General features: G+C 21.9%; 1 long non-coding RNA gene across 1 annotated transcript in view; it reads left to right on the forward strand.

The window, feature by feature from the left end:
* The window catches only part of LOC116185620, a 5104-nt gene extending 832 nt beyond the window's left edge, over window positions 1–4272 (forward strand). The window contains exons 2-3 of the long non-coding RNA XR_004150483.1: window positions 3701–3792; window positions 3887–4272. This is a non-coding gene — a long non-coding RNA (uncharacterized LOC116185620). The remainder of the gene's footprint in view (window positions 1–3700; window positions 3793–3886) is intronic.
* Window positions 4273–9936: the final 5664 nt, after the last annotated feature.

Here is a 9936-nt window from a genome sequence, read left to right on the forward strand (position 1 = left end):
TATCCTCGACGGATCCATTCTCGACCTATTCAAACTCTCAAAGACTGAAGAAAGAGATTTATTTTGATTTTTATCATACATGTTATTAGAAATATATGTATATCTCTCTAGTTTTAATATTAGCGAATTTCTGCTTTTTCTTCGACGTATTGTCTCGATATAATCGTGTATATATATATATATATATATATATATATATGATGTGTAACTGAATGTAGTTGTGTGCGCGCGTTTCTTGGCGTGCGCAACACGAACCCGCATGCCGGTTCATCATGTAAAATACTTACTTCATTATTCTTAATTTTTTCCATTCTTTATTGTTATATATATGTACATAGATACTATAAGTAATATAGTAAATTATTGAGGTAAAATATTAACTGGTTTATATTTTTTAATTATTTTTTTAATTATTATTTTCTTATGTTTAAAACAATATCAAATAATTCAATTAATGTATAGGTCATAATCCATTTGGTGTCATCTGTGAACAAATTTAATAATTACAATCATATGCAGTGGAAATTACGTTCGATAACAAATGATTGATAAAATATATCTATTACCACGAATAATTGCAATAATTTATTGATTTAACAATAAATTAATATTCTTTGGTGGTTCTTATTTCTTTTAATAAATATCTTATTAATATAATATATATAATATATATAAAGAATAAATAAAATATTAATTATAATTATATATATCTTACGAGTACTTGATAATTGATTAAAAAATTATAGATATATAAATTATATTATTATTGTTTTCTAAAAAATATGCAATATTATTTAATAATTACTAATTATTAATTTTTTCTATGATGTATATAATTATTCTTATTAAATTGAATTTAAAAACAAATCATGTATTTAATAAAAATCATACATTTGCTATTCATAAATTTAAAAGAAAAATAAAAGAAAAAGAAAATAAAAATTAATTTTAATTTTTTTTTTAAATTAATTTCTCTAGTATACATATATATAACACAAATTGTACAAGTAATTCATTTAGATTACTATTATTTTGTATAAATGACGAAAGAACGAGTAGTCAATACGATAATGATTTTGATTTTTTGTTTGGAAATATTATCCGGCGTCGGTAAATCCTTGGAACATGATCAATACATGGTGTGTTACTTCCGCGTTTGTCCGTTCCGCGTAAAAGGGTTGTCATTCGCGATGACTACTCTTTCAGTTTGTATATGTTCAGCCAACGAGAAACTTTTGGATTTTCTATTTCGTTTAACGATTGTGAGTAACGTACAATGACTAATGCATAATCTAGAAATAAATATTAAACGTTAATATTAAGGAAAATATAATAAAAAGTATTGAACAAAAATAAAGAATACAATAAATATATATTTACAAACTATTTGTTTCTTTATATTCTCATAAAAATCATATCTTTACAAATATTTATAAATATTTGTTAGAAATGGATGCTTGAAAAATTTATTTTTTATTCATAAAATATTCGAAATATTTTTTTAATTATTTCAAATATATTTGAAATAATATACTTAATTTTATGTATAAATAAGATTTTTTAAGTATTTAATAATCTTGAAATATATAATATATTGTCATATATAATACAAACAAACAAATTAAATCAGATTTCATTTCAATTTTATCTATTAAAATATTATTTTTATAGTTATCTATATTTTCGAATAAATTTTATTATCATATTGCTTTATATATTTCGATATATATTACATAGTCTGAGGAACGTTTTCATAATCGGTTCATTGATCACTGAAAAGCTTCGAAGCAGCTCGTGTATGTATTGGTTTATTAGAGCGTGATTGAACACAAGGGCGGATTCTACGAAAATGGCATGTACCTTCTTGCATCCCATTTTACATTTTTATACTTTTAACGTTCAATTTTCATTAATTTTTTTTTTTTTTTTTTTGCTAATATTTTGCTAATAACGATGATTTATAACACATATTTTGTACAAAATCAATTGTTTTTATCGAATTTTTTTTTTTCATTATAAATTTAAAAATAAAGTTAGATTGTAACTTAAAATAAAATCAGATATAATAATATAAAGTTTATAATTAATAAAGTTTATAAATAAACAATAAAGCATATATACGGCATAAATTGATTATACATTTTTAATAAATTTTTTTTTCTTTTTCAAAAAAAAAAAAAATAAAACATATATATAAAACTTATCAAAAGCATTTGTATGCGTATTTAATACGAAAGTTTTTTATAAGTATGACGTTAAAATTTTTTTGATAAAAATAAAAACATTCTTTAAAAATATGTTTATATCTGTGTTTGTCATAATTTCAAACTCTCGATAAAATTTTGCATAAATATTTAAAAAATATATTTTATATATATTGTTATATTTATGTGATTAATTGCAAATTTTTACACTTTTTTACATTTCTGAGAAAAAAAGTAAAAGATTTAAATTGTAAATATGTGAGATATTTAAAATAAGATTCGTGATATGATATGATATATTTAATAAATTTAATATAATAAAATTCAATAAATTCATTAGTATAATAATGAATTTTGATTAAAATTTTATTTTTTTTTATTTATAAAAAAAATATGATTTTACAAATATCTTTAAGTTATGAAATAATTTCGTAACTTTTTACTCAATTTTAATTTCTGTTTTACACATATTGTTATCCGATAACATAAATCTTTCTTATCAGCGATCATATCTTTATGATGGAATAAAAATTTTTATTAACTTAATTTTATCGACTATTTTATATGCTTTTGATTTAAATAAAATATTTTTCTAAAAATATGTATATACCATAAATTAGAAAAACATGAAATTGAAAAAACAAAATATTTACTTTTGTTTTTAATATTATAATGTCATCATCTTTCGTGTTAATAAAAATTTTAACGAAATATTATTGCTAGCTGTTCGATCGATAAAAAAATGATCAATAAAATTGAAAAAAAGGAAGTAAAAAAGTAAAATAATTAAATATCAAATAAAAATTATTTAGGCCGCCTTAAATAAGTATTTTATCGAATACAAAAAAATATTGAATTGAATTCCTTTTGCTTTTCATTTCTTCTTTTCTCTTTTCATTTCTATTTTTTTTATTTTTTTTCTTTTTTTTTTTTTTTCCATCATCGCTTCAAACACTCATAAATGTATGCAGCTGTTCAAGATTATTTGCTGTTGGTGCATAATTAGCGTTTCAACTTAAGTAAATTGACATTAACGAACATATATGCAAATCTGTATTTCGCGCGAAATAAAAAATTTTCGATTTTTATTATTATTAGGGAAAACACTGAAATCGATTATATATACCGAGAAAGAATTATTATTTTTCTTAAAGCGGAAAAAAGTTTTCGATTCTGATCTATCTTCAGAGAAAATAAAATATCAAAATCACGATATATCGGAATAAAAACCATTATTATTTTTAAAAAAATTTTTTTTAATAAGAATATTTAATATTTATTATTCGAGAGAATAACCAAAAATTGTTTCCAAAAAAGTTTCCAAGAATTTTTTATTTTCATTCTTTTTAATTTTTAAGGCCTCTATAAAGAATAATTTGATTTTTCTATATTTACAAACATATATACATATATATATCGTGATGTGATTTTTTTTTCGTAAAATCTATTTTATTGTTTTATATGTTGATCTCCTCGTGATTTTAAACATTTTTTAGATATATATGGAATGCTAAGTTTTAGAAAGAACCATAGGGGATCTGATTCTGGTTAAACTTTTACGCAGATTTCGAAACCTTGGGGCGCTAAGGTATTCATATTAATTAGTTTAATAATTATATAAAAAAAAAAAACATGTACTTACAAACAAGTGGTAAGACAAGGCTTCTTTATTATCCTTCTAGATCGTAATCGATCGTCCTTGTACAAACCAAGATGATCGTAAAACAAGCTAATAGGAGCCACCTGGGACACTTTCAATAACCTTGTTTCGAAATTGAGCAAGCTCATTCTCAAATACGCGGCACCGCTTATTAGTAAGGAAAAGTGCCACTCTGGTAGAAGTATGATCGATGTCCACATAGACAAATATGGGTCATGATGTAAAAACTGACTTGTCGTAGCTCGAATAATATTTGCTTGTGCGCATTTTCTTCAAAGTTATTGACGATCTAAATTCACAATTAACACAATTATTTCATTATTTCGTTAATTACAATGAAGGAGGAGCATAAGATGAGAACGAAATAATGAATTAAAGAAATACGAAGATTGCAAAAAAGATATGAAGAATAATGTCATGAATAAATAATATTATGTTAATATATAATTATAATGTTAAATATATGTCAAGTTTTATTATAAAAATAATTATAATATTAAATATATGTTAATATATAATAAATTTTATGACTTTTGTTCCTTGTGTCTTTTTTATTCCTGAAATCTCAATAACCAATAAACTTATACATATTTCAATAAATTATTTTCTCAAATTATATCTCTCTAATATTAGATTAGAAGTATTAAATAAATTTATTGAAATAATTCTCTATTTTTAGATATATTTTAATAATATAATAGATATATTTTAATAATATATATAATATTGGAAAATTTAGATTGTATATATTCTAGCTAGAATTTTTCTCGAAATATTTTGTTTTAATTTCTATTTTTTTAGATTCCTTTTGTTTCTTTTTTTTTTATGAAAAATATATTAATAAATTATATTATATGTAATAAATATATAAATATATATAATAAATATATATACAATTAATATATAAATATATATATAAAATATATATATATTATTTTGAATATTATGAAAATTATTCATTTGACGTCAGAACCGATCCCAGGAATCCTCATAATCTTCAAACTTTATGCTTACTTTTTATTATCGCAAAATTTTCTTATCATATCATTCATAAATTATTTTTTATTACTTTATAAATGTCTACAGAAAAAATTAAAATTCTTAAATTAATCTTTGCTCAAAATATTATGATATTTTTATATTCTTATAATATTTAGATATTACATTTACTTGAAGATTAAAAAAACTTAAAACAATCATTGATATGTATACAGAATGTTGATACAATTGGATAAAAATTTTAAAAAAATGATTCTATAAAAATGAAATAAAAATATGAAATAAAATTTTGTCAATAAATTTTTTGAATAAACAAGTTCGAGAAAATGTCAAGTACAACTAGTAAAACAAGTTTGAAAAATTATCAAGTACAATTAAGTGGCTATTTCTTCGATTAGATACGAATGAACTATCGATAGTTGATTACTTTAAATGTGTTTAAATAACCAAAAGATACATGGATTACATTTTTTTTCATTTAAAAATTTTCGAAAAATTTGAAAATTTATTAATTACTTCTTGATTGTTATCGTATATTTAATCTTAATTTTCTCAAAAAACAAAAACTTTTAAGCGATAAAACTTTGTTCTATGTTTATTTATTTTTATTATGTAATCGTATAATCAGGTATAATCATTTGTTTACTGTATCTAATTGAAAAATAATTAAGTTTTAATTTGTATTTAAATGTTTTCAAATTTGGAAACTTGATAAAATTCTTTGTTTCTGATTCATTTTTTTTTTTTACGTAAAATCAGTTTTTGCTCGATTGCACTATCACTTACAAGACATTCCATGTATACATTGATATTTAATATATTATATATAATATATTAATTATACAATAATATTAAGAAAATAAAGGATCCAGATATATTAATTAATTGATTAAAAATTAGAAATTGTATGCAATGAATTCATCATTTATATCCAAAAGATTTTTGTTAAGAAATTCCATAAATAATTAAAATAATTAACGAGAGATTAAAAAAGCGTAAATATCTTTTTTATTTCGATTGAAAATTGGAATCAAGAAATGTCGAATTTTTAAAGCAAGAGATATGCAATCGGTACGTTATCTTCAAGTGTTCACAAGTAATAGCATAAATCAAGCAAACCACATAGGTGAATTATAATAGTAGTAGTTTTAATTCTACTGTGCTCACACATTCAATGCTCAGATAACCGATAACATTTTCATACTTTCTTCAGTATCGATTCTATCAATCAGTCGTGCGTATTCATATAATCGCGATAATAAGAAATTTTATATCGTTAAATAAAAAAAGAAAAAAATAATAAAGAAATAGAGATAGAGGAAATAAAGATAGAGGAAGAAAAAGAAAAATTTTTTTTTATCAATTCATTACATAAAATTGTTAGAAACTTAATAAGTGAACATTGTGTTATTATATAATATTTATCACATTGAAAATCTTGAAATTAATTTAATATAGAACATAAATTGAGTTAGTTTTTTTATCAATTAATTTATTGTAAAAAAAAAGTGTATGAAATAATCCGAATAATACATTTTTTTTTTTTATCGAAAAATTGTATCGAATAATTCAACAATCAGTTATTATTTTCCAATTTTTTATTTTCAATTTAATATTCTTTTTAATAATAATCTTCCTGTATCTTCAAAGAATTCAATAATTATCCGGAATTTCCAGTTTTTTCTCAAGTTGTTTATTTTAAATCATTGACACATCTGCAATCAATCTTTTCTTAGAAATTTTTCCAAAAAAATTTTGTAAGATTGAACAACAAAGTCATAGTTTTTACCAAATTTCATCAGAAATTACACGTAAACATCTCATTTGAAATATTTATATCGAAACAAGTTTCAAAAACAAGATATCATTTATGTATATGTTTCTACATAAAAGGTTCATTAGCAGCGTTTTTCGTAACATCTAACTTCAAACTTTGATCGAATAATATTTTCGGTATACGTGTTGTATATATATTTTGGTACAAGTTCGTAGATAATATATACGCACATTGCCTATCGACATTCATTTCGAATACGACCGTCGATCGTATAATGTCAATCAATTTTTCCTTTTCATTTCGTGTTATACCGTGTTCAACAATAATTCAATATTCAACATATTAGCCTGTTTAAATTAACGAACTTTATCGAAGAAAAAAAAAAAGGCTTAATTAAGATTGAACAATGAAGATAAAGGAGAAAAAAAATTCTTGATCCATTAGACGAATATATAGGGTGTCTTGGTTCAAATGATTAATATTTGAAAACATCTTTTTTTTTTTTTTTTTTTTGGAAACATGATATACTTGGAAAGAAAATCTTAAAGAATGAAAAAGAAAAAAACTGTTATTCTTTTTTTATTTTTATTATATATCAATTGTCTCCTTGTTCCATTATTTCTAGAGATGATTCTAAAGTTTAAGTTAAATATAAAAGTTACAATACGATATAAATTTCCATAAATTATCGAATTGCACATTTCATACCTTTGACACGAGGGGGATAATATAGTCTTAGTTACGACTGTGTTAATGGACATGATCATTTTAACTTTTTCATTTACAATCTCTCTGTATTATGTCTCATACATGTCTCATACATTGAAGTGATTATGTAGATGAAATGCTGTTGCACTTCGCCCTTGATCATTGCAAACAAAAGCACATGTCAATCTGCGTGATTGCATAAAAATTCTCATGCAAAAAGGAATAATATAGTATTTTGTCTTAAAATATTTTTGTTCATCCGTTGTAGACTTTGTTCTGCGAAATTTATTATTTATACGAATTTTTGCAAATATATTTCATCGACAAAAGATAAAAATAGAATAATTCTTGACCGCAAATATAAAAAAAAAAATTTTATATCAATCAAATTATAAATATTTTGTCTAATAACATTATTTATATGTATATAAAAAAAAGGTTATAACACATATAAAGATTATATGTGTTAATTGTTTATTATGTGTTTAATTATACACATTATATATAATTATATATAATTATATATAATTATACACTATATATATAATAAATTATTGCATACTAAATCAAATGATTGACTATTTAAAAACTGGAAACATAAAGGAAATATAAAAAAATATTTTCAAATAAATAAGATAATTTATAAGATAATAAGATAACTTATAAAAATTTAAAAAAATTTTATTCTGAATAAGAAATATTCATATTATTCGTCAAATTTAACACATTTACAATTTTTGATGTAAATGAAATACACGTCATTTAAAATATTATTTCTCATCTTTTCACAATCAATTTCCATTTATTTATATTTATTATATTCCTTTTTCAATTTACTCTTTTCTAGATTAATAATCTCCTTTTCGCAAATTTAGAGCTAGAGATTATTTATTCCGATATTTAGCTTATAGCTTTTAATTTTCACGACGATAGAAAATATCCTTGATCCATGGAGAATCGGATAATGTTCGCAAAGGGTTAATAATAAACATAGGAACTGCTTCAATCAATGATATTTTCACTCACGACCAACTTTCTGCGTGTTATGGTTAGGGTAAAAGGGATCAAGGTATCGAACATAACGGCAAACATTTCAAAACAATTTGAACATGCAATGTACTCTATAAATATCCATCGCATAACTTTGTAAGAACATAGACTTGCCTTGAATATAAAGTAATTTCTTTTGATTTTTTTTTTTTTTTTTTAATTATATTTTATATCAATCATTATTAAAATATGACTATATATATATACACACTGGATGATAATATGATTACCGCATCTCATATATTTAACATTTCTCTATCGAGTTTTGATATCAAAGATAAATCTTTAAGATATCGAAAGAAAAAAGGTTAATGTGTATCATTGGCATTATTTTCATTATTTATATTAACTTTGATATAAGATATGATGAGAATGAAATTTGTAAAATTTTTATCGATATTATGTGCATTTTATCAGAAAATGTTAAACGAAAGTCATCATCACTAGAGGATTTATCTTGATCATGAATCTTATCGATATGTTTTTTTAATCTTGATTATCTTTCTCTTTCATTCATTTTAAAGTAAATTTTATTTTAATAATTTTATTTTAGTCTTGGACATCCACTTATTCCAATATTTTCCTTGTATTACTCGATGGTGATTATCGATGGTGAATATGAACACGAAGAGAACATCAGAGCTTCTTGTTGGCTAAACTATAACATAGTTACACTCTTAGAATCGCTGTTGTTCTTAAAGAGTAAAAACCACCACTCGAATCTAAATATTTTTATAACACATTTATGATTCCACTTATTGACAATACAATAGTCTTGGAAATGAATCAACACGATGCGTATCTTGACACGTTTCTTTTATAGAGGAGTCGATGTTAATAAACATTTTTTCCTATTTATATCCTTGTAAAAAGAATATTATTTGGATATACAGGAATACATATTTAGATATAAGAAATATGTACATCAAAATGAATAAAATAATTGTAAAATTTAATAGGTAATTTTTTTTTTTTAATATTCCAAAAAAATATATTCAGATTAAAAAAATTTATACTGTTACAAAGGAAATCTTTTATTTTATTGTGTCTTTTCTATTTGTTATCAATTATTCAATCGATATTATTAATGTTAATGTTTTAAGGAGATTTCATTGTACCGATTCTTTCAACTGTACGTACGTTTAATTCCATGTTGTTCTATTAGCCTACTTTTCAGCAAATACGTATATATTATTATAAATTACTCGGTACACTTCAAAATCAAGGATTTTTTATTTTTAATTTAATACCCTAATATTTATAATTAAAATATTTATAATTAAAAATAAGATATTAAAATATATTTTGGCGCTTCCTTCTTTTCCTTTTTCTTATTTTTGTGCTAAGATCATATATAAATTTTGAAAACATGTTTATCATGGACTATGAATTCATAATTCGAATATGTGATTTAAAATTGAATTAATAATCAAATTAATTATCAACTTAATGATATGTTTATTATAAACACATAAGATATATATTGAATAAGAAGAAAAAAAAAGAAACAATAATTTTTTTATATCTTATACTTGCAA

The sequence above is a fragment of the Apis dorsata genome, unplaced genomic scaffold, assembly GCF_000469605.1.
Source record: "Apis dorsata unplaced genomic scaffold, Apis dorsata 1.3 scaffold_227, whole genome shotgun sequence".
NCBI lineage: Eukaryota > Metazoa > Arthropoda > Insecta > Hymenoptera > Apidae > Apis > Apis dorsata.